Genomic DNA, 27,175 nt, shown 5'->3' with positions numbered 1-27,175 from the left:
TGCCTAGAAATGGACCTGGAGAAGGTCTTTGGAGTGCTTGTTGGGCTGATGCCCACCCAGAGGGATCAAGGCAATCCACAGGTTTGTGGGGTTTAGCAAATACTACAGACATTTTAACCTAATTTCTTAAGAGTTTTTAGCCTTATTACCACCTTGACCAAATAGGGGATTCCTAAGGACACATAGTTCCGCAGGTACAATAGGCTTTTGACATCTTGAAACTTCTTTTCATCTCAGCACCCATCTTTCGGTAACCTGGCACCAGCCTGGCCCATACCCTTGAAGTTGATGCATCTGAGAGTGGAGAAAAAGCTGTGTCCTCCCAGACCTATGACAAGGATGTCATAAGTATGGATTGTTGGTTGCTCAGAACAACTCAGATGTTTTCATGGAACACCCTGATGCAGGACTCCATGGGGCAATTCCCTTTCATTTTAATGCTGGTTTTCGCCCGGTGGTCATCCCAACTTCCCATGCCCCCTGGGATGTTCCTTCTGCAGACAAGCATGTGCATGGTGTGTTGGAGAGGCTGCAGCTATGGCTGAATATGGTATTAGCTAAAATAGATTGATGATGGGATGGGCCAGTGTTCTCAGTGGGCAATAAAGTGTGGCTCTCCGCACACATTATTTCGCTAACGATACTGTCATTGAAACTGAGGACTAAGTACATTGGTCCATGCAATTGGAAAGAATAAATCTGATTGCATACAGGCCAATGCTACCACATTCCTTCTGGGGCCACATGGTTCTTCATGTCTACTTTCTAAAACTGGTTGTGGAGGACTTGTTTCCAAGACAAAATTGGTTCCTCCTGCTTCAGTAGAGGGCCACCAAGAGTAAACAATCACCTCACCGACCTCATCATGCAGCTATAAAAGAGAACTCCTAAAAAATGTGCACTGTATGGTATCTGGCCCCAGAGTGACTCCTTTGCATGTGTTCCCATGCTGGAAACAATGTGACCAAATTGGACAGTTTCCACCATATCTGCTGGTCAGATGTTTTCATGGAACACCCTGATGCAGGACTCCATGGGGCAATTCCCTTTCCATTTTAGTGCTGGTTTTCCCCGGTGGTCATCCCAACTTCCCATGCTCCCTGGGATGTTCCTTCTGCAGACAAGCATGTGCATGGTGTGTTGGAGAGGCTGCAGCTATGGCTGAATATGGTATTAGCTAAAATAGATTGATGATGGGATGGGCCAGTGTTCTCAGTGGACAATAAAGTGTGGCTCTCCGCACACATTATTTCGCTAATGATACTGTCATTGAAACGGAGGACTAAGTACATTGGTCCACGCAATTGGAAAGAATAAATCTGATTGCATACAGGCCAATGCTACCACATTCCTTCTGGGGCCACATGGTTCTTCATGTCTACTTTCTAAAACTGGTTGTTCAGGACTTGTTTCCAAGACAAAATTGGTTCCTCCTGCTTCAGTAGAGGGCCACCAAGAGTAAACAATCACCTCACCGACCTCATCATGCAGCTATAGAAGAGAACTCCTAAAAAATGTGCACTGTATGGTATCTGGCCCCAGAGTGACTCCTTTGCATGTGTTCCCATGCTGGAAACAATGTGACCAAATTGGTGGTCATGTCCAATACTTATTCTCCACTGGAACAAATTCTAGTCTGTAGTCTTCAATATTGTAGAGTTAAGTTCCAAACTTTTATTTACCCCTATAGAACACATTGATGAATACACACAACACATATAGGTTGCGCAGCAACGTACTTGATTGCACTCTTGGTAATGTAAGTTAGAAAAGGTGGGCTCGTCCGGGATTTGAACCCGGGACCTCTCACACCCTAAGCGAGAGTCATACCCCTAGCCAGAATGAAAATATTAGTTCTAACCATGTTCAGTGGAGTGTCCTTTATTAACCACCGCACCCCTGACTGCAATTGCAAGAGCTGGTTACCATCACATGTCAAATGTAATCTGGCATACTGTGGTTAACAAGCCTTCACCAATGCCAGCTCTAGGCACAGTCAAAGTTCATGAAAAGAATCAGCTGTGCTCCAAGAATGTCATATAATGATATATCACACTGTAGTACACTACCTACACTTGGAGATGTTTAGAAGAAAGAGAAAAAAAAAGCAGAACCTTCCGCACCCTAAGCAACAATCATAACCCTAAACCAAAAAACCAGCCTGATCTTGTTTGGTTAATCCTTTTAAAAAATGTAGGAAAATGATCCCAGATCTAGATCATCTATTTTTAGAATTTCATGACTATCCACACTTCGAAGAGCACTATCATACTGGGTTACCCCTGGATATACATGCACAAACAAGTGATTGATTGAAGAGCAAGTCATGCCTGACACTTGCCTAATACCAGTGATAACAACAACTGTATGTGTCCCTACCCAAAGAGAGGAGACAAAGTCTGGACCAGATGGGCTTCCTGAGATCAAGGTTTCAGCAGGGTCTTTGACAAAAAGACTGCAGAGAACTTGCAGTTGTCACGACTGATAGTGGGTGTATGACTGATAGTGGGTACCTGCTGTTGTTGGCGCAACTCAGAGGAAGGCGCGGAGTCTAACGTGCCCCTTGTATTCACCAGGAACCCCCGCAAGGAAGTATGGACTCCGCTGCAGGGACACGCAGGTCGCGGTCCTTCCTAGAGTCCACAGCGAGATACAAGGGGGTGTCAGACAGGCCGGTTCAGCAACGTTCAGGTAGAGGAGGTACAAAGGGAAATCCAGAAGAATGGTGAGGCAAGCCGAGTCGGTAACTTTCAGGGAGCGTAGTACAAAGGCAGAATCCAGATAGGGGTGGTCAAACGGTTCGGGTCAAAAGGGTCACAAGCAGCACGAGGAATGTCAGGAACAATACAGCAACTGGTACACACAAACGCTGGAGACAGGAAGACCTGATACTCTGGCACTGATTAGAGGACAGGAAGAGGTTTAAATAGTGTGGGGATCCAATCAGCCTCAGCGCTGCAGCGCTGTCATGCCTGCCGCCGGGAATCACATAGCGTCCCGTTGCCTAGCAACGGGGCGCGTCATACTGCTAGGAGGTGGATGGCAGGGGGGGATCCGGAAGTGACGCGTCTGGTTGCATAGCAACCAGACGCGCGGTCAGGCAGTCAGGCGGCCGTGCGGACGGCGCCTGACAGTATACCCTCCTCTTCTTCCTCCTGTTTGAAGGAACTTTTTGAGAATTCTAGGAGCGTGAAGGTCCTGCTTGTCCACCCATGATCTCTCCTCTGGGCCAAATCCTTTCCAATGGACAAGAAATTGCTGTTTGCCACGAAGAATGCGAGAGGCCAAGATCCGACTGACTTCGAATTCAGTTCCAGAAGAGGTTTGTATTGGTGGGGGACGACCGGGAGGTCGATAGAATTTATTGAGTACCACTGGTCGTAGTAATGAGACATGAAAAGTATTATGACATCTCAGAGAAGGAGGAAGTTTCAATCTAAAGCATACAGGATTAATGACTTGCATGATGGTGTACGGGCCAATAAATCGAGGAGCCATCTTCATAGAGGGAACCTTTAGTCTTAGGTCCCGGGTGGATAGCCATACTTGGTCTCCCACCTTTAAGAGAGGAGTGGCCCTCCGATGACGATCTGCAAAGATTTTGTGATGCTGAGTAGCCTTGAGTAAAGCCGTCTTGGTCTTAGCCCAAATGAGAGAAAACTCCCGATAAAGAGTATCTACGGCTGGAACCGGAGAAGAGGACACTGGAAAAGGATCCGGAAACACAGGATGACTTCCGTATATAATAAAGAAAGGGGATAATCCGGTAGACTCATGAATGTGTTGATTATGGGAAAACTCCGCCCAAGGAAGGAATTGAGACCATTTATTCTGGTTGTCGGAGGTAAAACAGCGGAGGAATGTCTCGAGATCCTGATTGATTCGCTCCGTCTGTCCGTTGGTTTGCGGATGGTATCCCGAAGAGAATTTCAATTCTATGTTCAATCTCTTACAAAAGGTTCTCCAAAACTGGGATGTGAATTGGACTCCGCGGTCCGAAATGATCTCCTTCGGGCAACCATGTAGTCTGAATATCTCCTTGATAAATATATCTGCCAGACGACTGGCCGTGGGCAGTCCAGTTAGAGGAATAAAATGTGCCATCTTCGAAAATCGATCAATAACCACCCAGATAGTGGTAAACTCTGCACTGAGGGGTAGGTCTGTGATAAAATCCATGGCCACACTTTCCCAAGGAGCATCGGGGATAGGGAGTGGACGAAGAAGGCCTGCCGGAACTCTTCTACAAGTTTTGTGTTGAGCACAAGTAGTGCAGGAAGCAATAAATCTCTCAACATCGGCACGTACATTAGGCCACCAGAAGCGTCGGCAAAGCAGCGATGTTGTCTTCTTTATTCCAGCGTGGCCGGCAATGCGGGATGAATGAGCCCACTGCAGGGTCTTGAACCGGAGATGGGGTTCCACGAATGACCGGCCTGGAGGAGGAGAGGACGTTTTGGTCCTAGTAAGGGCTACGATATTAGAAGGATCAATAATATGCTGAGGAACCAACGGTCTTAAACGATCGGAATCGTCAAATGAGCGAGATAATGCATCGGCACGTCCATTCTTGGCTCCCGGGCAGAATGTGAGCTTCATGTTAAATCGAGCAAAGAAGGATGCCCAGCGGGCTTGCCGAGGATTAAGGCAACGAGCCTCTTGAATGAACACTAGGTTCCGATGGTCGGTAAACACAGTAACAGGAAATATAGCCCCCTCCAACAGATGTCGCCACTCCTCCAGAGCCGCCTTGATGGCCAGTAACTCCTTGTCCCCTATTCCATAATTACATTCACTTGGAAGAAATCGTCTGGAGAAAAACCCACACGGGTTGTGTGAGCCAGCCGGAGACTCTTGAAAAAGCACCGCCCCAATGCCTACCGAGGATGCATCTACCTCTAAGAAGAAAGGTCGTTCTTGATCGGGCTGGGACAGAACTGGGGCTGAAGAAAATGCTTTCTTTAACGTTATGAAGGCAGACATGGCCTCCGCGGACCAAACCCTGGGGTTGGCAGTCTTCCTGGTTAAAGCTGTAATGGGGGCTATAATGGTGGAGAATCCCTGAATAAATTGGCGATAATAGTTTGCAAAGCCGATGAACCTTTGAATGATGAACCTTTGAGGCTTTAAGGCCTTGTGGCTGAGGCCAGTCCAGAATAGCTGACACCTTGGTGGGATCCATACAAAGACCTTGACCCGACACGATGAAACCAAGAAAAGGTACCTGGCTAATCTCAAACACACATTTTTCCAGCTTGCAGTAGAGGTGATGTTTCCGGAGTCTACGTAAGACCTCTTTTACTTGTTCCCGATGAGTCTTCAGATCTTTAGAAAATATTAATATATCGTCTAAATACACTACCACAGAAGTGTATAACAGGTCATGAAAGATATCGTTAACAAAGGTTTGGAAGATGGCTGGGGCGTTGCAGAGGCCGAAGGGCATCACCAGGTACTCGAAATGTCCATCTCTGGTGTTAAAGGCCGTTTTCCATTCGTCTCCTTCTTTGATGCGAATCAAATTATAGGCCCCACGGAGATCTAGTTTGGAAAAGATTTGAGATCCACTGAGTTTGTCAAAGAGGTCGGAGATGAGAGGTAGTGGATATCGATTTTTTACAGTGATGCGGTTGAGAGGACGATAATCAATACAAGGCCGAAGAGACCCATCCTTCTTCTTAACAAAAAAAAACCCTGCACCCGCTGGGGAAGTAGATTTGCGGATAAATCCCCGTTTCAGGTTTTCTGAAATATATTGAGACATGGCTGACGTCTCTGGACGAGATAAAGGGTAGGTCCTCCCTTTGGGGATGGGTTGGTCAGGAGATAAAACAATAGCGCAATCCCAGGGACGATGAGGAGGCAAGATCTCCGCTTCCACTTTACTGACTACATCTTGGAATTCCATATAGACCTCAGGAAGGTGGGTTAGCTCGGAATGAGCCATTACTTGACATTTTGGAGGCAAGACTCTAGACAGACATTCAAAGCGACATCCTAAACCCCACGACATAACTTGAGCGTGGTCCCAATCCATCTGAGGAGAATGTTTTCTCAGCCACGGTAGCCCCAAGATGAGGGGATTAATGGACCTCGGCAACACCAAAAGTTGGATCATTTCGCTATGATGTACTCCTACCCTCAACCGAACAGGAGAAGTCACGGAGGAGATGGAGCCGTGAGTGACACGACTTCCGTCGACTGCCGTCAGAGATAACGGTTGGGGCAATGGGTTTAGAGGTATTTGGAGCTGCGAAGCTAGATCCGCCGAAATTAAGTTCCCGGAGGAGCCGGAGTCCACAAAGGCCGTGGTGGAAAAGGTACCCTTGGGGGTGCTCAGGATGACAGCCATCTGAAATTCTGGGGAGCAACTGTGGATTCTCCTAAAACGGCCTCCCCGCCACCGTTTAGGAGGAAGAGTTTCCCGGTTTCTTGGGACAAACTCTTAGCAGGTGTCCCGGATCTCCACAATACAGACACAGGCGTTGTTTGAAGCGTCTCTCCCTCTCTTCAAGGGATAATTTAGAGCGTCCTACTTGCATTGGTTCGTCCACTGGCAGGATGGGATTTTGGAACTGGGGTGCTAGCCGTGGTATGAACCGTTTGCCAGGAGAGCGTTCCTGCATGCGCTCTTGGTAGCGCAAATCCACCTTGATGCACATGGAGATGAGAGAATCTAACTCAGCCGGGAGTTCTCTGGAAATTAACTCATCCTTAATCCGGTCCACCAGACCTTGCCAAAAGGTTGCCACCAGTGCTTCGTTATTCCATTTTAACTCGGAAGCCAGGGTTCGAAATTGAACTGCGTATTGCCCCACGGACAGGTCACCTTGGCGGAGGTTTAACAAGCTGGTAGCTGCAGAAGCAACTCTTCCGGGATCATCGAAGACTTTCCTGAAAGCTTCAATGAAAGAGTTGGAGTTATTAAGAAGTGGACCCCCTTGTTCCCATAAAGGTGAGGCCCAGGCAAGGGCTTGACCACTGAGGAGGGAGATGAGAAAAGCTACTTTGGTGCGTTCTGAAGAAAAGGCCCCTGGGTTGCACTCAAATTGGATGGCACATTGGTTCAGAAAGCCCCTGCATTTCTTGGGATCACCGTCAAACTTTTCGGGTGTCGGGATGCGTACACCGGAGGCCGCTGTAGAGACCGTAACCACACTGGATGCTGTGGATGCCGCAGAGGTTATGGCTGGTGTAGCGGGTGCAGCATTCTGAAATGTATCGAAGCGGGTAGCAATCCCTTAGACACATTGTAGAAGATGCGCTTGGGCTGCTTCTTGTTGCTCCACTCGTTGAGCCAAATGCAGGAGTAGGTCACGAGCAGACGGTTCACCAGACCCCTCCGTTGTCATGGCCAGAGTATACTGTCACGACTGATAGTGGGTGTATGACTGATAGTGGGTACCTGCTGTTGTTGGCGCAACTCAGAGGAAGGCGCGGAGTCTAACGTGCCCCTGGTATTCACCAGGAACCCCCGCAAGGAAGTATGGACTCCGCTGCAGGGACACGCAGGTCGCGGTCCTTCCTAGAGTCCACAGCGAGATACAAAGGGGTGTCAGACAGGCCGGTTCAGCAACGTTCAGGTAGAGGAGGTACAAAGGGAAATCCAGAAGAATGGTGAGGCAAGCCGAGTCGGTAACTTTCAGGGAGCGTAGTACAAAGGCAGAATCCAGATAGGGGTGGTCAAACGGTCCGGGTCAAAAGGGTCACAAGCAGCACGAGGAATGTCAGGAACAATACAGCAACTGGTACACACAAACGCTGGAGACAGGAAGACCTGATACTCTGGCACTGATTAGAGGACAGGAAGAGGTTTAAATAGTGTGGGGATCCAATCAGCCTCAGCGCTGCAGCGCTGTCATGCCTGCCGCCGGGAATCACATAGCGTCCCGTTGCCTAGCAACAGGGCGCGTCATACTGCTAGGAGGTGGATGGCAGGGGGGGATCCGGAAGTGACGCGTCTGGTTGCATAGCAACCAGATGCGCGGTCAGACAGTCAGGCGGCCGTGCGGACGGCGCCTCACAGCAGTGGGATTTCATCGTGGAGTCAAAGACCAGGGCAGAGTTATATTTCATGGTAAAGATACACGGTTCCCAAACACCCTGCATTGACTATCAGGGGTTCAACTAAATTATTATCAATAATCAGTATCCCTTCTCACTGATCTTTCAGCAGAGTGCCTAGAAATGGACCTGGAGAAGGTCTTTGGAGTGCTTGTTGGGCTGATGCCCACCCAGAGGGATCAAGGCAATCCACAGGTTTGTGGGGTTTAGCAAATACTACAGACATTTTAACCTAATTTCTTAAGAGTTTTTAGCCTTATTACCACCTTGACCAAATAGGGGATTCCTAAGGACACATAGTTCCGCAGGTACAATAGGCTTTTGACATCTTGAAACTTCTTTTCATCTCAGCACCCATCTTTCGGTAACCTGGCACCAGCCTGGCCCATACCCTTGAAGTTGATGCATCTGAGAGTGGAGAAAAAGCTGTGTCCTCCCAGACTTATGACAAGGATGTCATAAGTATGGATTGTTGGTTGCTCAGAACAACTCAGATGTTTTCATGGAACACCCTGATGCAGGACTCCATGGGGCAATTCCCTTTCATTTTAATGCTGGTTTTCGCCCGGTGGTCATCCCAACTTCCCATGCCCCCTGGGATGTTCCTTCTGCAGACAAGCATGTGCATGGTGTGTTGGAGATGCTGCAGCTATGGCAGAATATGGTATTAGCTAAAATAGATTGATGATGGGATGGGCCAGTGTTTTAGTGGGCAATAAAGTGTGGCTCTCCGCACACATTTTTTCGCTAACGATACTGTCATTGAAACTGAGGACTAAGTACATTGGTCCACGCAATTGGAAAGAATAAATCTGATTGCATACAGGCCAATGCTACCACATTCCTTCTGGGGCCACATGGTTCTTCATGTCTACTTTCTAAAACTGGTTGTGGAGGACTTGTTTCCAAGACAAAATTGGTTCCTCCTGCTTCAGTAGAGGGCCACCAAGAGTAAACAATCACCTCACCGACCTCATCATGCAGCTATAGAAGAGAACTCCTAAAAAATGTGCACTGTATGGTATCTGGCCCCAGAGTGACTCCTTTGCATGTGTTCCCATGCTGGAAACAATGTGACCAAATTGGTGGTCGTGTCCAATACTTATTCTCCACTGGAACAAATTCTAGTCTGTAGTCTTCAATATTGTAGAGTTAAGTTCCAAACTTTTATTTACCCCTATAGAACACATTGATGAATACACATAACACATATAGGTTGCGCAGCAACGTACTTGATTGCACTACCTACTCTTGGTAATGTAAGTTAGAAAAGGTGGCCTTGTCTGGGATTTGAACCCGGAACCTCTCGCACCCTAAGCAAGAATCATACCCCTAGACCAACGAGCCAGAATGAAAATATTAGTTCTAACCATGTTCAGTGGAGTGTCCTTTATTAACCACCGCACCCCTGACTGCAATTGCAAGAGCTGGTTACCATCACATGTCAAATGTAATCTGGCATACTGTGGGTAACAAGCCTTCACCAATGCCAGCTCTAGGCACAGTCAAAGTTCATGAAAAGAATCAGCTGTGCTCCAAGAATGTCATATAATGATATATCACTCTGTAGTACACTACCTACACTTGGAGATGTTTAGAAGAAAGAGAAAAAAAAATCAGAACCTTCCGCACCCTAAGCAACAATCATAACCCTAAACCAAAAAACCAGCCTGATCTTGTTTGGTTAATCCTTTTAAAAAATGTAGGAAAATGATCCCAGATCTAGATCATCTATTTTTAGAATTTCATGACTATCCACACTTCGAAGAGCACTATCATACTGGGTTACCCCTGGATATACATGCACAAACAAGTGATTGATTGAAGAGCAAGTCATGCCTGACACTTGCCTAATACCAGTGATAACAACAACTGTATGTGTCACTACCCAAAGAGAGGAGACAAAGTCTGGACCAGATGGGCTTCCTGAGACCAAGGTTTCAGCAGGGTCTTTGACAAAAAGACTGCAGAGAACTTGCAGTGGGATTTCATCGTGGAGTCAAAGACCAGGGCAGAGTTATATTTCATGGTAAAGATACACGGTTCCCAAACACCCTGCATTGACTATCAGGGGTTCAACTAAATTATTATCAATAATCAGTATCCCTTCTCACTGATCTTTCAGCAGAGTGCCTAGAAATGGACCTGGAGAAGGTCTTTGGAGTGCTTGTTGGGCAGATGCCCACCCAGAGGGATCAAGGCAATCCACAGGTTTGTGGGGTTTAGCAAATACTACAGACATTTTAACCTAATTTCTTAAGAGTTTTTAGCCTTATTACCACCTTGACCAAATAGGGGATTCCTAAGGACACATAGTTCCGCAGGTACAATAGGCTTTTGACATCTTGAAACTTCTTTTCATCTCAGCACCCATCTTTCGGTAACCTGGCACCAGCCTGGCCCATACCCTTGAAGTTGATGCATCTGAGAGTGGAGAAAAAGCTGTGTCCTCCCAGACTTATGACAAGGATGTCATAAGTATGGATTGTTGGTTGCTCAGAACAACTCAGATGTTTTCATGGAACACCCTGATGCAGGACTCCATGGGGCAATTCCCTTTCATTTTAATGCTGGTTTTCGCCCGGTGGTCATCCCAACTTCCCATGCCCCCTGGGATGTTCCTTCTGCAGACAAGCATGTGCATGGTGTGTTGGAAAGGCTGCAGCTATGGCTGAATATGGTATTAGCTAAAATAGATTGATGATGGGATGGGCCAGTGTTCTCAGTGGGCAATAAAGTGTGGCTCTCCGCACACATTTTTTCGCTAACGATACTGTCATTGAAACTGAGGACTAAGTACATTGGTCCACGCAATTGGAAAGAATAAATCTGATTGCATACAGGCCAATGCTACCACATTCCTTCTGGGGCCACATGGTTCTTCATGTCTACTTTCTAAAACTGGTTGTGGAGGACTTGTTTCCAAGACAAAATTGGTTCCTCCTGCTTCAGTAGAGGGCCACCAAGAGTAAACAATCACCTCACCGACCTCATCATGCAGCTATAGAAGAGAACTCCTAAAAAATGTGCACTGTATGGTATCTGGCCCCAGAGTGACTCCTTTGCATGTGTTCCCATGCTGGAAACAATGTGACCAAATTGGTGGTCATGTCCAATACTTATTCTCCACTGGAACAAATTCTAGTCTGTAGTCTTCAATATTGTAGAGTTATGTTCCAAACTTTTATTTACCCCTATAGAACACATTGATGAATACACATAACACATATAGGTTGCGCAGCAACGTACTTGATTGCACTACCTACTCTTGGTAATGTAAGTTAGAAAAGGTGGGCTCGTCCGGGATTTGAACCCGGGACCTCTCGCACCCTAAGCGAGAATCATACCCCTAGACCAACGAGCCAGAATGAAAATATTAGTTCTAACCATGTTCGGTGGAGTGTCCTTTATTAACCACCGCACCCCTGACTGCAATTGCAAGAGCTGGTTACCATCACATGTCAAATGTAATCTGGCATACTGTGGGTAACAAGCCTTCACCAATGCCAGCTCTAGGCACAGTCAAAGTTCATGAAAAGAATCAGCTGTGCTCCAAGAATGTCATATAATGATATATCCCTCTGTAGTACACTACCTACACTTGGAGATGTTTAGAAGAAAGAGAAAAAAAAAGCAGAACCTTCCGCACCCTAAGCAACAATCATAACCCTAAACCAAAAAACCAGCCTGATCTTGTTTGGTTAATCCTTTTAAAAAATGTAGGAAAATGATCCCAGATCTAGATCATCTATTTTTAGAATTTCATGACTATCCACACTTCGAAGAGCACTATCATACTGGGTTACCCCTGGATATACATGCACAAACAAGTGATTGATTGAAGAGCAAGTCATGCCTGACACTTGCCTAATACCAGTGATAACAACAACTGTATGTGTCACTACCCAAAGAGAGGAGACAAAGTCTGGACCAGATGGGCTTCCTGAGACCAAGGTTTCAGCAGGGTCTTTGACAAAAAGACTGCAGAGAACTTGCAGTGGGATTTCATCGTGGAGTCAAAGACCAGGGCAGAGTTATATTTCATGGTAAAGATACACGGTTCCCAAACACCCTGCATTGACTATCAGGGGTTCAACTAAATTATTATCAATAATCAGTATCCCTTCTCACTGATCTTTCAGCAGAGTGCCTAGAAATGGACCTGGAGAAGGTCTTTGGAGTGCTTGTTGGGCTGATGCCCACCCAGAGGAATCAAGGCAATCCACAGGTTTTTGGGGTTTAGCAAATACTACAGACATTTTAACCTAATTTCTTAAGAGTTTTTAGCCTTATTACCACCTTGACCAAATAGGGGATTCCTAAGGACACATAGTTCCGCAGGTACAATAGGCTTTTGACATCTTGAAACTTCTTTTCATCTCAGCACCCATCTTTCGGTAACCTGGCACCAGCCTGGCCCATACCCTTGAAGTTGATGCATCTGAGAGTGGAGAAAAAGCTGTGTCCTCCCAGACCTATGACAAGGATGTCATAAGTATGGATTGTTGGTTGCTCAGAACAACTCAGATGTTTTCATGGAACACCCTGATGCAGGACTCCATGGGGCAATTCCCTTTCCATTTTAATGCTGGTTTTCGCCCGGTGGTCATCCCAACTTCCCATGCCCCCTGGGATGTTCCTTCTGCAGACAAGCATGTGCATGGTGTGTTGGAAAGGCTGCAGCTATGGCTGAATATGGTATTAGCTAAAATAGATTGATGATGGGATGGGCCAGTGTTCTCAGTGGGCAATAAAGTGTGGCTCTCCGCACACATTTTTTCGCTAACGATACTGTCATTGAAACTGAGGACTAAGTACATTGGTCCACGCAATTGGAAAGAATAAATCTGATTGCATACAGGCCAATGCTACCACATTCCTTCTGGGGCCACATGGTTCTTCATGTCTACTTTCTAAAACTGGTTGTGGAGGACTTGTTTCCAAGACAAAATTGGTTCCTCCTGCTTCAGTAGAGGGCCACCAAGAGTAAACAATCACCTCACCGACCTCATCATGCAGCTATAGAAGAGAACTCCTAAAAAATGTGCACTGTATGGTATCTGGCCCCAGAGTGACTCCTTTGCATGTGTTCCCATGCTGGAAACAATGTGACCAAATTGGTGGTCGTGTCCAATACTTATTCTCCACTGGAACAAATTCTAGTCTGTAGTCTTCAATATTGTAGAGTTAAGTTCCAAACTTTTATTTACCCCTATAGAACACATTGATGAATACACATAACACATATAGGTTGCGCAGCAACGTACTTGATTGCACTACCTACTCTTGGTAATGTAAGTTAGAAAAGGTGGGCTCGTCCGGGATTTGAACCCGGGACCTCTCGCACCCTAAGCAAGAATCATACCCCTAGACCAACGAGCCAGAATGAAAATATTAGTTCTAACCATGTTCGGTGTAGTGTCCTTTATTAACCACCGCACCCCTGACTGCAATTGCAAGAGCTGGTTACCATCACATGTCAAATGTAATCTGGCATACTGTGGGTAACAAGCCTTCACCAATGCCAGCTCTAGGCACAGTCAAAGTTCATGAAAAGAATCAGCTGTGCTCCAAGAATGTCATATAATGATATATCACTCTGTAGTACACTACCTACACTTGGAGATGTTTAGAAGAAAGAGAAAAAAAAAGCAGAACCTTCCGCACCCTAAGCAACAATCATAACCCTAAACCAAAAAAACAGCCTGATCTTGTTTGGTTAATCCTTTTAAAAAATGTAGGAAAATGATCCCAGATCTAGATCATCTATTTTTAGAATTTCATGACTATCCACACTTCGAAGAGCACTATCATACTGGGTTACCCCTGGATATACATGCACAAACAAGTGATTGATTGAAGAGCAAGTCATGCCTGACACTTGCCTAATACCAGTGATAACAACAACTGTATGTGTCACTACCCAAAGAGAGGAGACAAAGTCTGGACCAGATGGGCTTCCTGAGACCAAGGTTTCAGCAGGGTCTTTGACAAAAAGACTGCAGAGAACTTGCAGTGGGATTTCATCGTGGAGTCAAAGACCAGGGCAGAGTTATATTTCATGGTAAAGATACACGGTTCCCAAACACCCTGCATTGACTATCAGGGGTTCAACTAAATTATTATCAATAATCAGTATCCCTTCTCACTGATCTTTCAGCAGAGTGCCTAGAAATGGACCTGGAGAAGGTCTTTGGAGTGCTTGTTGGGCTGATGCCCACCCAGAGGAATCAAGGCAATCCACAGGTTTGTGGGGTTTAGCAAATACTACAGACATTTTAACCTAATTTCTTAAGAGTTTTTAGCCTTATTACCACCTTGACCAAATAGGGGATTCCTAAGGACACATAGTTCCGCAGGTACAATAGGCTTTTGACATCTTGAAACTTCTTTTCATCTCAGCACCCATCTTTCGGTAACCTGGCACCAGCCTGGCCCATACCCTTGAAGTTGATGCATCTGAGAGTGGAGAAAAAGCTGTGTCCTCCCAGACCTATGACAAGGATGTCATAAGTATGGATTGTTGGTTGCTCAGAACAACTCAGATGTTTTCATGGAACACCCTGATGCAGGACTCCATGGGGCAATTCCCTTTCCATTTTAATGCTGGTTTTCGCCCGGTGGTCATCCCAACTTCCCATGCCCCCTGGGATGTTCCTTCTGCAGACAAGCATGTGCATGGTGTGCTGGAAAGGCTGCAGCTATGGCTGAATATGGTATTAGCTAAAATAGATTGATGATGGGATGGGCCAGTGTTCTCAGTGGGCAATAAAGTGTGGCTCTCCGCACACATTTTTTCGCTAACGATACTGTCATTGAAACTGAGGACTAAGTACATTGGTCCACGCAATTGGAAAGAATAAATCTGATTGCATACAGGCCAATGCTACCACATTCCTTCTGGGGCCACATGGTTCTTCATGTCTACTTTCTAAAACTGGTTGTGGAGGACTTGTTTCCAAGACAAAATTGGTTCCTCCTGCTTCAGTAGAGGGCCACCAAGAGTAAACAATCACCTCACCGTCCTCATCATGCAGCTATAGAAGAGAACTCCTAAAAAATGTGCACTGTATGGTATCTGGCCCCAGAGTGACTCCTTTGCATGTGTTCCCATGCTGGAAACAATGTGACCAAATTGGTGGTCATGTCCAATACTTATTCTCCACTGGAACAAATTCTAGTCTGTAGTCTTCAATATTGTAGAGTTAAGTTCCAAACTTTTATTTACCCCTATAGAACACATTGATGAATACACATAACACATATAGGTTGCGCAGCAACGTACTTGATTGCACTACCTACTCTTGGTAATGTAAGTTAGAAAAGGTGGGCTCGTCCGGGATTTGAACCCGGGACCTCTCGCACCCTAAGCGAGAATCATACCCCTAGACCAACGAGCCAGAATGAAAATATTAGTTCTAACCATGTTCGGTGGAGTGTCCTTTATTAACCACCGCACCCCTGACTGCAATTGCAAGAGCTGGTTACCATCACATGTCAAATGTAATCTGGCATACTGTGGGTAACAAGCCTTCACCAATGCCAGCTCTAGGCACAGTCAAAGTTCATGAAAAGAATCAGCTGTGCTCCAAGAATGTCATATAATGATATATCACTCTGTAGTACACTACCTACACTTGGAGATGTTTAGAAGAAAGAGAAAAAAAAATCAGAACCTTCCGCACCCTAAGCAACAATCATAACCCTAAACCAAAAAACCAGCCTGATCTTGTTTGGTTAATCCTTTTAAAAAATGTAGGAAAATGATCCCAGATCTAGATCATCTATTTTTAGAATTTCATGACTATCCACACTTCGAAGAGCACTATCATACTGGGTTACCCCTGGATATACATGCACAAACAAGTGATTGATTGAAGAGCAAGTCATGCCTGACACTTGCCTAATACCAGTGATAACAACAACTGTATGTGTCACTACCCAAAGAGAGGAGACAAAGTCTGGACCAGATGGGCTTCCTGAGACCAAGGTTTCAGCAGGGTCTTTGACAAAAAGACTGCAGAGAACTTGCAGTGGGATTTCATCGTGGAGTCAAAGACCAGGGCAGAGTTATATTTCATGGTAAAGATACACGGTTCCCAAACACCCTGCATTGACTATCAGGGGTTCAACTAAATTATTATCAATAATCAGTATCCCTTCTCACTGATCTTTCAGCAGAGTGCCTAGAAATGGACCTGGAGAAGGTCTTTGGAGTGCTTGTTGGGCTGATGCCCACCCAGAGGAATCAAGGCAATCCACAGGTTTGTGGGGTTTAGCAAATACTACAGACATTTTAACCTAATTTCTTAAGAGTTTTTAGCCTTATTACCACCTTGACCAAATAGGGGATTCCTAAGGACACATAGTTCCGCAGGTACAATAGGCTTTTGACATCTTGAAACTTCTTTTCATCTCAGCACCCATCTTTCGGTAACCTGGCACCAGCCTGGCCCATACCCTTGAAGTTGATGCATCTGAGAGTGGAGAAAAAGCTGTGTCCTCCCAGACCTATGACAAGGATGTCATAAGTATGGATTGTTGGTTGCTCAGAACAACTCAGATGTTTTCATGGAACACCCTGATGCAGGACTCCATGGGGCAATTCCCTTTCCATTTTAATGCTGGTTTTCGCCCGGTGGTCATCCCAACTTCCCATGCCCCCTGGGATGTTCCTTCTGCAGACAAGCATGTGCATGGTGTGCTGGAAAGGCTGCAGCTATGGCTGAATATGGTATTAGCTAAAATAGATTGATGATGGGATGGGCCAGTGTTCTCAGTGGGCAATAAAGTGTGGCTCTCCGCACACATTTTTTCGCTAACGATACTGTCATTGAAACTGAGGACTAAGTACATTGGTCCACGCAATTGGAAAGAATAAATCTGATTGCATACAGGCCAATGCTACCCCATTCCTTCTGGGGCCACATGGTTCTTCATGTCTACTTTCTAAAACTGGTTGTGGAGGACTTGTTTCCAAGACAAAATTGGTTCCTCCTGCTTCAGTAGAGGGCCACCAAGAGTAAACAATCACCTCACCGACCTCATCATGCAGCTATAGAAGAGAACTCCTAAAAAATGTGCACTGTATGGTATCTGGCCCCAGAGTGACTCCTTTGCATGTGTTCCCATGCTGGAAACAATGTGACCAAATTGGTGGTCATGTCCAATACTTATTCTCCACTGGAACAAATTCTAGTCTGTAGTCTTCAATATTGTAGAGTTATGTTCCAAACTTTTATTTACCCCTATAGAACACATTGATGAATACACATAACACATATAGGTTGCGCAGCAACGTACTTGATTGCACTACCTACTCTTGGTAATGTAAGTTAGAAAAGGTGGGCTCGTCCGGGATTTGAACCCGGGACCTCTCGCACCCTAAGCGAGAATCATACCCCTAGACCAACGAGCCAGAATGAAAATATTAGTTCTAACCATGTTCGGTGGAGTGTCCTTTATTAACCACCGCACCCCTGACTGCAATTGCAAGAGCTGGTTACCATCACATGTCAAATGTAATCTGGCATACTGTGGGTAACAAGCCTTCACCAATGCCAGCTTTAGGCACAGTCAAAGTTCATGAAAAGAATCAGCTGTGCTCCAAGAATGTCATATAATGATATATCACTCTGTAGTACACTACCTACACTTGGAGATGTTTAGAAGAAAGAGAAAAAAAAATCAGAACCTTCCGCACCCTAAGCAACAATCATAACCCTAAACCAAAAAACCAGCCTGATCTTGTTTGGTTAATCCTTTTTAAAAATGTAGGAAAATGATCCCAGATCTAGATCATCTATTTTTAGAATTTCATGACTATCCACACTTCGAAGAGCACTATCATACTGGGTTACCCCTGGATATACATGCACAAACAAGTGATTGATTGAAGAGCAAGTCATGCCTGACACTTGCCTAATACCAGTGATAACAACAACTGTATGTGTCACTACCCAAAGAGAGGAGACAAAGTCTGGACCAGATGGGCTTCCTGAGACCAAGGTTTCAGCAGGGTCTTTGACAAAAAGACTGCAGAGAACTTGCAGTGGGATTTCATCGTGGAGTCAAAGACCAGGGCAGAGTTATATTTCATGGTAAAGATACACGGTTCCCAAACACCCTGCATTGACTATCAGGGGTTCAACTAAATTATTATCAATAATCAGTATCCCTTCTCACTGATCTTTCAGCAGAGTGCCTAGAAATGGACCTGGAGAAGGTCTTTGGAGTGCTTGTTGGGCTGATGCCCACCCAGAGGAATCAAGGCAATCCACAGGTTTGTGGGGTTTAGCAAATACTACAGACATTTTAACCTAATTTCTTAAGAGTTTTTAGCCTTATTACCACCTTGACCAAATAGGGGATTCCTAAGGACACATAGTTCCGCAGGTACAATAGGCTTTTGACATCTTGAAACTTCTTTTCATCTCAGCACCCATCTTTCGGTAACCTGGCACCAGCCTGGCCCATACCCTTGAAGTTGATGCATCTGAGAGTGGAGAAAAAGCTGTGTCCTCCCAGACCTATGACAAGGATGTCATAAGTATGGATTGTTGGTTGCTCAGAACAACTCAGGTGTTTTCATGGAACACCCTGATGCAGGACTCCATGGGGCAATTCCCTTTCCATTTTAATGCTGGTTTTCGCCCGGTGGTCATCCCAACTTCCCATGCCCCCTGGGATGTTCCTTCTGCAGACAAGCATGTGCATGGTGTGTTGGAAAGGCTGCAGCTATGGCTGAATATGGTATTAGCTAAAATAGATTGATGATGGGATGGGCCAGTGTTCTCAGTGGGCAATAAAGTGTGGCTCTCCGCACACATTTTTTCGCTAACGATACTGTCATTGAAACTGAGGACTAAGTACATTGGTCCACGCAATTGGAAAGAATAAATCTGATTGCATACAGGCCAATGCTACCACATTCCTTCTGGGGCCACATGGTTCTTCATGTCTACTTTCTAAAACTGGTTGTGGAGGACTTGTTTCCAAGACAAAATTGGTTCCTCCTGCTTCAGTAGAGGGCCACCAAGAGTAAACAATCACCTCACCGACCTCATCATGCAGCTATAGAAGAGAACTCCTAAAAAATGTGCACTGTATGGTATCTGGTCCCAGAGTGACTCCTTTGCATGTGTTCCCATGCTGGAAACAATGTGACCAAATTGGTGGTCATGTCCAATACTTATTCTCCACTGGAACAAATTCTAGTCTGTAGTCTTCAATATTGTAGAGTTATGTTCCAAACTTTTATTTACCCCTATAGAACACATTGATGAATACACATAACACATATAGGTTGCGCAGCAACGTACTTGATTGCACTACCTACTCTTGGTAATGTAAGTTAGAAAAGGTGGGCTCGTCCGGGATTTGAACCCGGGACCTCTCGCACCCTAAGCGAGAATCATACCACTAAACCAACGAGCCAGAATGAAAATATTAGTTCTAACCATGTTCGGTGGAGTGTCCTTTATTAACCACCGCACCCCTGACTGCAATTGCAAGAGTTGGTTACCATCACATGTCAAATGTAATCTGGCATACTGTGGGTAACAAGCCTTCACCAATGCCAGCTCTAGGCACAGTCAAAGTTCATGAAAAGAATCAGCTGTGCTCCAAGAATGTCATATAATGATATATCACTCTGTAGTACACTACCTACACTTGGAGATGTTTAGAAGAAAGAGAAAAAAAAATCAGAACCTTCCACACCCTAAGCAACAATCATAACCCTAAACCAAAAAACCAGCCTGATCTTGTTTGGTTAATCCTTTTTAAAAATGTAGGAAAATGATCCCAGATCTAGATCATCTATTTTTAGAATTTCATGACTATCCACACTTCGAAGAGCACTATCATATTGGGTTACCCCTGGATATACATGCACAAACAAGTGATTGATTGAAGAGCAAGTCATGCCTGACACTTGCCTAATACCAGTGATAACAACAACTGTATGTGTCACTACCCAAAGAGAGGAGACAAAGTCTGGACCAGATGGGCTTCCTGAGACCAAGGTTTCAGCAGGGTCTTTGACAAAAAGACTGCAGAGAACTTGCAGTGGGATTTCATCGTGGAGTCAAAGACCAGGGCAGAGTTATATTTCATGGTAAAGATACACGGTTCCCAAACACCCTGCATTGACTATCAGGGGTTCAACTAAATTATTATCAATAATCAGTATCCCTTCTCACTGATCTTTCAGCAGAGTGCCTAGAAATGGACCTGGAGAAGGTCTTTGGAGTGCTTGTTGGGCTGATGCCCACCCAGAGGAATCAAGGCAATCCACAGGTTTGTGGGGTTTAGCAAATACTACAGACATTTTAACCTAATTTCTTAAGAGTTTTTAGCCTTATTACCACCTTGACCAAATAGGGGATTCCTAAGGACACATAGTTCCGCAGGTACAATAGGCTTTTGACATCTTGAAACTTCTTTTCATCTCAGCACCCATCTTTCGGTAACCTGGCACCAGCCTGGCCCATACCCTTGAAGTTGATGCATCTGAGAGTGGAGAAAAAGCTGTGTCCTCCCAGACCTATGACAAGGATGTCATAAGTATGGATTGTTGGTTGCTCAGAACAACTCAGATGTTTTCATGGAACACCCTGATGCAGGACTCCATGGGGCAATTCCCTTTCCATTTTAATGCTGGTTTTCGCCCGGTGGTCATCCCAACTTCCCATGCCCCCTGGGATGTTCCTTCTGCAGACAAGCATGTGCATGGTGTGTTGGAAAGGCTGCAGCTATGGCTGAATATGGTATTAGCTAAAATAGATTGATGATGGGATGGGCCAGTGTTCTCAGTGGGCAATAAAGTGTGGCTCTCCGCACACATTTCTTCGCTAACGATACTGTCATTGAAACTGAGGACTAAGTACATTGGTCCACGCAATTGGAAAGAATAAATCTGATTGCATACAGGCCAATGCTACCACATTCCTTCTGGGGCCACATGGTTCTTCATGTCTACTTTCTAAAACTGGTTGTGGAGGACTTGTTTCCAAGACAAAATTGGTTCCTCCTGCTTCAGTAGAGGGCCACCAAGAGTAAACAATCACCTCACCGACCTCATCATGCAGCTATAGAAGAGAACTCATAAAAAATGTGCACTGTATGGTATCTGGCCCCAGAGTGACTCCTTTGCATGTGTTCCCATGCTGGAAACAATGTGACCAAATTGGTGGTCATGTCCAATACTTATTCTCCACTGGAACAAATTTTAGTCTGTAGTCTTCAATATTGTAGGGTTATGTTCCAAACTTTTATTTACCCCTATAGAACACATTGATGAATACACATAACACATATAGGTTGCGCAGCAACGTACTTGATTGCACTACCTACTCTTGGTAATGTAAGTTAGAAAAGGTGGGCTCGTCCGGGATTTGAACCCGGGATCTCTCGCACCCTAAGCGAGAATCATACCCCTAGACCAACGAGCCAGAATGAAAATATTAGTTCTAACCATGTTCGGTGGAGTGTCCTTTATTAACCACCGCACCCCTGACTGCAATTGCAAGAGCTGGTTACCATCACATGTCAAATGTAATCTGGCATACTGTGGGTAACAAGCCTTCACCAATGCCAGCTCTAGGCACAGTCAAAGTTCATGAAAAGAATCAGCTGTGCTCCAAGAATGTCATATAATGATATATCACTCTGTAGTACACTACCTACACTTGGAGATGTTTAGAAGAAAGAGAAAAAAAAAGCAGAACCTTCCGCACCCTAAGCAACAATCATAACCCTAAACCAAAAAACCAGCCTGATCTTGTTTGGTTAATCCTTTTAAAAAATGTAGGAAAATGATCCCAGATCTAGATCATCTATTTTTAGAATTTCATGACTATCCACACTTCGAAGAGCACTATCATACTGGGTTACCCCTGGATATACATGCACAAACAAGTGATTGATTGAAGAGCAAGTCATGCCTGACACTTGCCTAATACCAGTGATAACAACAACTGTATGTGTCACTACCCAAAGAGAGGAGACAAAGTCTGGACCAGATGGGCTTCCTGAGACCAAGGTTTCAGCAGGGTCTTTGACAAAAAGACTGCAGAGAACTTGCAGTGGGATTTCATCGTGGAGTCAAAGACCAGGGCAGAGTTATATTTCATGGTAAAGATACACGGTTCCCAAACACCCTGCATTGACTATCAGGGGTTCAACTAAATTATTATCAATAATCAGTATCCCTTCTCACTGATCTTTCAGCAGAGTGCCTAGAAATGGACCTGGAGAAGGTCTTTGGAGTGCTTGTTGGGCTGATGCCCACCCAGAGGAATCAAGGCAATCCACAGGTTTGTGGGGTTTAGCAAATACTACAGACATTTTAACCTAATTTCTTAAGAGTTTTTAGCCTTATTACCACCTTGACCAAATAGGGGATTCCTAAGGACACATAGTTCCGCAGGTACAATAGGCTTTTGACATCTTGAAACTTCTTTTCATCTCAGCACCCATCTTTCGGTAACCTGGCACCAGCCTGGCCCATACCCTTGAAGTTGATGCATCTGAGAGTGGAGAAAAAGCTGTGTCCTCCCAGACCTATGACAAGGATGTCATAAGTATGGATTGTTGGTTGCTCAGAACAACTCAGATGTTTTCATGGAACACCCTGATGCAGGACTCCATGGGGCAATTCCCTTTCCATTTTAATGCTGGTTTTCGCCCGGTGGTCATCCCAACTTCCCATGCCCCCTGGGATGTTCCTTCTGCAGACAAGCATGTGCATGGTGTGTTGGAAAGGCTGCAGCTATGGCTGAATATGGTATTAGCTAAAATAGATTGATGATGGGATGGGCCAGTGTTCTCAGTGGGCAATAAAGTGTGGCTCTCCGCACACATTTTTTCGCTAACGATACTGTCATTGAAACTGAGGACTAAGTACATTGGTCCACGCAATTGGAAAGAATAAATCTGATTGCATACAGGCCAATGCTACCACATTCCTTCTGGGGCCACATGGTTCTTCATGTCTACTTTCTAAAACTGGTTGTGGAGGACTTGTTTCCAAGACAAAATTGGTTCCTCCTGCTTCAGTAGAGGGCCACCAAGAGTAAACAATCACCTCACCGACCTCATCATGCAGCTATAGAAGAGAACTCCTAAAAAATGTGCACTGTATGGTATCTGGCCCCAGAGTGACTCCTTTGCATGTGTTCCCATGCTGGAAACAATGTGACCAAATTGGTGGTCATGTCCAATACTTATTCTCCACTGGAACAAATTCTAGTCTGTAGTCTTCAATATTGTAGAGTTATGTTCCAAACTTTTATTTACCCCTATAGAACACATTGATGAATAAACATAACACATATAGGTTGCGCAGCAACGTACTTGATTGCACTACCTACTCTTGGTAATGTAAGTTAGAAAAGGTGGGCTCGTCCGGGATTTGAACCCGGGACCTCTCGCACCCTAAGCGAGAATCATACCCCTAGACCAATGAGCCAGAATGAAAATATTAGTTCTAACCATGTTCGGTGGAGTGTCCTTTATTAACCACCGCACCCCTGACTGCAATTGCAAGAGCTGGTTACCATCACATGTCAAATGTAATCTGGCATACTGTGGATAACAAGCCTTCACCAATGCCAGCTCTAGGCACAGTCAAAGTTCATGAAAAGAATCAGCTGTGCTCCAAGAATGTCATATAATGATATATCACTCTGTAGTACACTACCTACACTTGGAGATGTTTAGAAGAAAGAGAAAAAAAAATCAGAACCTTCCGCACCCTAAGCAACAATCATAACCCTAAACCAAAAAACCAGCCTGATCTTGTTTGGTTAATCCTTTTAAAAAATGTAGGAAAATGATCCCAGATCTAGATCATCTATTTTTAGAATTTCATGACTATCCACACTTCGAAGAGCACTATCATACTGGGTTACCCCTGGATATACATGCACAAACAAGTGATTGATTGAAGAGCAAGTCATGCCTGACACTTGCCTAATACCAGTGATAACAACAACTGTATGTGTCACTACCCAAAGAGAGGAGACAAAGTCTGGACCAGATGGGCTTCCTGAGACCAAGGTTTCAGCAGGGTCTTTGACAAAAAGACTGCAGAGAACTTGCAGTGGGATTTCATCGTGGAGTCAAAGACCAGGGCAGAGTTATATTTCATGGTAAAGATACACGGTTCCCAAACACCCTGCATTGACTATCAGGGGTTCAACTAAATTATTATCAATAATCAGTATCCCTTCTCACTGATCTTTCAGCAGAGTGCCTAGAAATGGACCTGGAGAAGGTCTTTGGAGTGCTTGTTGGGCTGATGCCCACCCAGAGGAATCAAGGCAATCCACAGGTTTGTGGGGTTTAGCAAATACTACAGACATTTTAACCTAATTTCTTAAGAGTTTTTAGCCTTATTACCACCTTGACCAAATAGGGGATTCCTAAGGACACATAGTTCCGCAGGTACAATAGGCTTTAGACATCTTGAAACTTCTTTTCATCTCAGCACCCATCTTTCGGTAACCTGGCACCAGCCTGGCCCATACCCTTGAAGTTGATGCATCTGAGAGTGGAGAAAAAGCTGTGTCCTCCCAGACCTATGACAAGGATGTCATAAGTATGGATTGTTGGTTGCTCAGAACAACTCAGATGTTTTCATGGAACACCCTGATGCAGGACTCCATGGGGCAATTCCCTTTCCATTTTAATGCTGGTTTTCGCCCGGTGGTCATCCCAACTTCCCATGCCCCCTGGGATGTTCCTTCTGCAGACAAGCATGTGCATGGTGTGTTGGAAAGGCTGCAGCTATGGCTGAATATGGTATTAGCTAAAATAGATTGATGATGGGATGGGCCAGTGTTCTCAGTGGGCAATAAAGTGTGGCTCTCCGCACACATTTCTTCGCTAACGATACTGTCATTGAAACTGAGGACTAAGTACATTGGTCCACGCAATTGGAAAGAATAAATCTGATTGCATACAGGCCAATGCTACCACATTCCTTCTGGGGCCACATGGTTCTTCATGTCTACTTTCTAAAACTGGTTGTGGAGGACTTGTTTCCAAGACAAAATTGGTTCCTCCTGCTTCAGTAGAGGGCCACCAAGAGTAAACAATCACCTCACCGACCTCATCATGCAGCTATAGAAGAGAACTCATAAAAAATGTGCACTGTATGGTATCTGGCCCCAGAGTGACTCCTTTGCATGTGTTCCCATGCTGGAAACAATGTGACCAAATTGGTGGTCATGTCCAATACTTATTCTCCACTGGAACAAATTTTAGTCTGTAGTCTTCAATATTGTAGGGTTATGTTCCAAACTTTTATTTACCCCTATAGAACACATTGATGAATACACATAACACATATAGGTTGCGCAGCAACGTACTTGATTGCACTACCTACTCTTGGTAATGTAAGTTAGAAAAGGTGGGCTCGTCCGGGATTTGAACCCGGGATCTCTCGCACCCTAAGCGAGAATCATACCCCTAGACCAACGAGCCAGAATGAAAATATTAGTTCTAACCATGTTCGGTGGAGTGTCCTTTATTAACCACCGCACCCCTGACTGCAATTGCAAGAGCTGGTTACCATCACATGTCAAATGTAATCTGGCATACTGTGGGTAACAAGCCTTCACCAATGCCAGCTCTAGGCACAGTCAAAGTTCATGAAAAGAATCAGCTGTGCTCCAAGAATGTCATATAATGATATATCACTCTGTAGTACACTACCTACACTTGGAGATGTTTAGAAGAAAGAGAAAAAAAAAGCAGAACCTTCCGCACCCTAAGCAACAATCATAACCCTAAACCAAAAAACCAGCCTGATCTTGTTTGGTTAATCCTTTTAAAAAATGTAGGAAAATGATCCCAGATCTAGATCATCTATTTTTAGAATTTCATGACTATCCACACTTCGAAGAGCACTATCATACTGGGTTACCCCTGGATATACATGCACAAACAAGTGATTGATTGAAGAGCAAGTCATGCCTGACACTTGCCTAATACCAGTGATAACAACAACTGTATGTGTCACTACCCAAAGAGAGGAGACAAAGTCTGGACCAGATGGGCTTCCTGAGACCAAGGTTTCAGCAGGGTCTTTGACAAAAAGACTGCAGAGAACTTGCAGTGGGATTTCATCGTGGAGTCAAAGACCAGGGCAGAGTTATATTTCATGGTAAAGATACACGGTTCCCAAACACCCTGCATTGACTATCAGGGGTTCAACTAAATTATTATCAATAATCAGTATCCCTTCTCACTGATCTTTCAGCAGAGTGCCTAGAAATGGACCTGGAGAAGGTCTTTGGAGTGCTTGTTGGGCTGATGCCCACCCAGAGGAATCAAGGCAATCCACAGGTTTGTGGGGTTTAGCAAATACTACAGACATTTTAACCTAATTTCTTAAGAGTTTTTAGCCTTATTACCACCTTGACCAAATAGGGGATTCCTAAGGACACATAGTTCCGCAGGTACAATAGGCTTTTGACATCTTGAAACTTCTTTTCATCTCAGCACCCATCTTTCGGTAACCTGGCACCAGCCTGGCCCATACCCTTGAAGTTGATGCATCTGAGAGTGGAGAAAAAGCTGTGTCCTCCCAGACCTATGACAAGGATGTCATAAGTATGGATTGTTGGTTGCTCAGAACAACTCAGATGTTTTCATGGAACACCCTGATGCAGGACTCCATGGGGCAATTCCCTTTCCATTTTAATGCTGGTTTTCGCCCGGTGGTCATCCCAACTTCCCATGCCCCCTGGGATGTTCCTTCTGCAGACAAGCATGTGCATGGTGTGTTGGAAAGGCTGCAGCTATGGCTGAATATGGTATTAGCTAAAATAGATTGATGATGGGATGGGCCAGTGTTCTCAGTGGGCAATAAAGTGTGGCTCTCCGCACACATTTTTTCGCTAACGATACTGTCATTGAAACTGAGGACTAAGTACATTGGTCCACGCAATTGGAAAGAATAAATCTGATTGCATACAGGCCAATGCTACCACATTCCTTCTGGGGCCACATGGTTCTTCATGTCTACTTTCTAAAACTGGTTGTGGAGGACTTGTTTCCAAGACAAAATTGGTTCCTCCTGCTTCAGTAGAGGGCCACCAAG

The 27,175-nt window shown here is 44.9% G+C and overlaps 8 non-coding genes across 8 annotated transcripts; all 8 read right to left on the bottom strand.

Moving 5' to 3' along the window:
• Positions 1–11,356: 11,356 nt before the first annotated feature.
• TRNAP-AGG (transfer RNA proline (anticodon AGG)) lies at positions 11,357–11,428 on the bottom strand. Its single transcript has one exon. It is a non-coding gene; the product is annotated as a tRNA-Pro (tRNA).
• Positions 11,429–13,374: 1,946 nt separating this feature from the next.
• On the bottom strand, positions 13,375–13,446 carry TRNAP-AGG (transfer RNA proline (anticodon AGG)). The gene has a single exon. It is a non-coding gene; the product is annotated as a tRNA-Pro (tRNA).
• Positions 13,447–15,392: 1,946 nt separating this feature from the next.
• On the bottom strand, positions 15,393–15,464 carry TRNAP-AGG (transfer RNA proline (anticodon AGG)). Its single transcript has one exon. It is a non-coding gene; the product is annotated as a tRNA-Pro (tRNA).
• A 1,946-nt stretch (positions 15,465–17,410) lies between these two features.
• Positions 17,411–17,482, bottom strand: TRNAP-AGG (transfer RNA proline (anticodon AGG)). The gene has a single exon. It is a non-coding gene; the product is annotated as a tRNA-Pro (tRNA).
• A 1,946-nt stretch (positions 17,483–19,428) lies between these two features.
• On the bottom strand, positions 19,429–19,500 carry TRNAP-AGG (transfer RNA proline (anticodon AGG)). The gene has a single exon. It is a non-coding gene; the product is annotated as a tRNA-Pro (tRNA).
• A 1,946-nt stretch (positions 19,501–21,446) lies between these two features.
• TRNAP-AGG (transfer RNA proline (anticodon AGG)) lies at positions 21,447–21,518 on the bottom strand. Its single transcript has one exon. It is a non-coding gene; the product is annotated as a tRNA-Pro (tRNA).
• A 1,946-nt stretch (positions 21,519–23,464) lies between these two features.
• Positions 23,465–23,536, bottom strand: TRNAP-AGG (transfer RNA proline (anticodon AGG)). Its single transcript has one exon. It is a non-coding gene; the product is annotated as a tRNA-Pro (tRNA).
• Positions 23,537–25,482: 1,946 nt separating this feature from the next.
• Positions 25,483–25,554, bottom strand: TRNAP-AGG (transfer RNA proline (anticodon AGG)). Its single transcript has one exon. It is a non-coding gene; the product is annotated as a tRNA-Pro (tRNA).
• Positions 25,555–27,175: the final 1,621 nt, after the last annotated feature.

The sequence above is a fragment of the Mixophyes fleayi genome, chromosome 4, assembly GCF_038048845.1.
Source record: "Mixophyes fleayi isolate aMixFle1 chromosome 4, aMixFle1.hap1, whole genome shotgun sequence".
NCBI classification, from domain to species: Eukaryota; Metazoa; Chordata; class Amphibia; order Anura; family Limnodynastidae; genus Mixophyes; species Mixophyes fleayi.
The sequence above is the reverse complement of the archived record's forward strand: the minus strand, read 5'-3'. Positions and strand labels throughout refer to the sequence as shown.